Raw genomic sequence first — 3,296 nt, 5'->3', positions numbered from 1 at the left:
TTAGAAACGAAAATGGAGAGATCACAACAGACAACACAGAAATACAAAGGATCATAAGAGACTACTATTTCTGTTTCATTTTAAAAAATTCTGTTCAGAACCTAATAAATGGGCCAAAATTCATAGTTTGAAAATCACTGTTCTGGGCAACCAAGGAGTGTGTCAGGTAATGGTCGTCAGTGCAGGGGTCATTTTGTAGCTGGGAAGGGACAGCTCTCACCCTCGGAGATGGTGGTTAGCAAGATGTACAAAGATGTACAGATGAGAGCAGCGATTAACCAAAAGTTGATGGAAACTGGAGAAAGAGAGGGCTTCCCTGGTGGCTCTGCTGGTAAAAACAATCCACCTGCAATGCGGGAGACCTGGGTTGGGAAGATACCCTGGAGAAGGGAACAGAATGCCTCAAAGAGTTGCTAAAAGCCAAGTTAATTGAATGTGGCTGAAAGGACACAGTTGAAGTCACACTGTTAAGAGGTAACTCAAGAAAAAGGACTACAACACGTTACTGTTGATGACTGGGTGGCTCAAATCACACCCAAAGGCAGAACCCAGGTACCTGACAGTGTAAAGGAGGAGCTCCTAGGAGAATAAGAACATTCCTTGCTTAGCAACCCAGCCTTTAAGATTGAATTAGATTGTGTTGTTTTGTGGTTTTATTTCTGAAAGTAAAACTTGCCAGAAATTAGGAATCAATTTCCCAAAATAAAATACTTTTTGTTTTGGTGTGATGGTATACAGTTTTTGGCTTCCCTGGTGGCTCGGTGGTAAAGAACCTGCCTGCCAAGGAAGGAGACGCAAGAGACACGGGAGGATCCCTTGGAGGAGGAAACAGCAACCTGCTCCAATATTCTCGTCTGGGAAATCCCATGGAGAGAGGAGCCTGGTGGGCTACAGTTCATGGGGTCACAAAAAAGTCAGACACCACTTACTGGCTAAACAACAACAAATATGGCTAAAAAACATCGTTTTCAGTAACCATGTGTATGTTGTATTGATTTTTTTCTGCTCAATGTATTATTTTAATAAATATCTCATGAATGAAGAAAAAAAAATCGCTGCTTTATGTTGCCCATATCTACCAAGGGGGAGAAGAAGAAGAGAAGGAGGAAGAGGAATAAGCTAATGATGACGTAGGCTGCTGCTGCTGCTGCTAAGTCACTTCAGTCGTGTCCGACTCTGTGTGACCCCATAGACAGCAGCCCACCAGGCTCCCCCGTCCCTGGGATTCTCCAGGCAAAAACACTGGAGTGGGTTGCCATTTCCTTCTCCAATGCATGAAAGTGAAAAGTGAAAGTAAAGTCGCTCAGTCGTGTCCGACCCTCAACGACCCCATGGACTTCGGCCTTCCAGGCTCCTCCGTCCATGGGATTTTCCAGGCAAGAGTACTGGAGTGGGGTGCCATTGCCTTCTCCATGACATAGGCTAGTCGAAGTCAAATGTAGTAAGAGATATTTAATATGATCCTTTTTTCCCCTCACTAACAAATATGTACCTTTTCTTCCAAAGAAACTTGGTATACTTGAATTCATATTATACTTAACACTCACCTGGGAATGTAAAACATTGTGTTTACTAGCTATGGATCATACAAGAAACATTTTTTTCTGAATTTTATACCCGATTTTAAAAACAAAAGATATGACACGAATGGTATTCTAATTCCATCTTTAAAAACTTCCAAGGGAAGTTATGTTTCATATTTTAAGAGTCCTGAAGTTTCTTGTTCTTATTTCAAGTGATTGTCCAAAAGCAAAGATGTATTTGCTTTTTTAAAAGATCAGCTAGTGTGAATTTTGAATATCAGGTTTCTGCTTTCACAGATAAATCATTTGTATCAAATTCATCTGTTTCTTCTTCCATCACAAGTGGATTGCAGCTGGCTGCTTTAAAAACCAGAATTTGGATTCTATTAACAGCTCTGGTGTAAGTTCCCTCTCTGGTGTGTCTGGGCTTCTTCAGTGCTGCACACACTGAACATGGCTTTAGCACAATTACTTAAAGCTCCTTCAATTAGAAATTGCAAGACAGTTGTCATCAAATTTATGTAACATGGATCAGTCAAGCATCTGGAAGAATTTGTATGTGCAACAGATTAAAAACCTACAATGCTTTCTCATCTTGAAATATATTATTGATTTTATAGCTAATGGAAAAATCAGCAGTGTTTCCATTTTCCTGGTTTTAAAAATATATATACATCAAGCCCAATCTCAAAGTATATATATATTTTTTAATTGCAGTTAGGAAGTACATAATCTAGCTTTTCTTTCACCAGAGTGAAATGTTAGCATTACTTTTAAGACATGAAATAGAAAAACCACAAGAAATTGATAATTTTTGTATAAAGTAGCCTAGTTGCTAAGTATAATGAATTTTTCCATCTGGAGAGCCCATTTAAAACTTCACTCTACTTCTAAGCAATATTATGTCATATAGTAGAGTAGATGGTATAAAAGGCCAGGGATTTGGGCTTAGCACATCCATTAATTGATAATGTAAATTTGGGTGATTTGCTTATCCTTTCTAGCCCTTGGTTTTCTAATTTTTAATTTATTTTTAAGATTTTTTAAAAATGTGGACCATTTTTAAAGTCTTTGTTGAATTTATTACAATATAGTTTCTGCTTTATGCTTTGATTTTTTGGCCATGAGGCATGTGAGATCTTAGCTCCCTGACCAGGGATCAAACCCACATCCCCTGCATTGGAAGGTGCATTCTTTTTGTGTTTTTTTTTAGTTTTATTTATTTATTTTTATTTTTGGCTGTGCTTGGCCTTTGTTGTACAAGGGCTTCTCACCAAAGTGGCTTCTCTCCTTGTGGAGCATGGGCTACTAGACTCCAGGAGCATGGGCTACTAGGCTCCAGTAGCTGTGGTTCTCCGGCTTCGTTGCCCAGCAATGTGAGGAATCTTCCCGGAGCAGGAATTGAACCCATGTCCCCACATTGCAAAGCAGATTCTTAACCACTGGACCTCCAGGGAAGTCACCTAATTTTAAAAAATGAAGATATTAACCACATGGTTTCTAAATTCCATGGGAATAGTGAGGGTTGAGATAATTGAGTCTACAAATATTAACAAATTATCCACTTTTTTCTTTCTGCATTAGTTAATGGGCACACCTCATAATGTAGATAGGAAATAAAGCAGTATCTTTGCCTGAATGTTTGAGAGTTTAATAATCCTTAAAAAAAAGAATCTCTGACCCCACTTAGGAACCAAAAAAAAAAAGGGTTTCTGAAAGTCTGTTCTGGTTATCTAGGCAAAGCTTGTGATGACTAGAGTAAAAGAATAAATC

General features: G+C 38.7%; 1 pseudogene; it reads left to right on the top strand.

Annotated features, from left to right (window-relative positions):
- The first annotated feature begins 228 nt into the window (after positions 1 to 228).
- On the top strand, positions 229 to 608 carry LOC147352651 (transcription and mRNA export factor ENY2-like; annotated as a pseudogene).
- The last annotated feature ends 2,688 nt before the right edge of the window (positions 609 to 3,296 follow it).

Source organism: Bos grunniens, chromosome 19 (assembly GCF_055505025.1).
Source record: "Bos grunniens cultivar Pamir isolate PY7600 chromosome 19, Bosgru_T2T1.0, whole genome shotgun sequence".
Lineage (NCBI taxonomy): Eukaryota > Metazoa > Chordata > Mammalia > Artiodactyla > Bovidae > Bos > Bos grunniens.
Note: the sequence above shows the minus strand (reverse complement) of the source record. Positions and strands in the feature narration are given on the sequence as shown.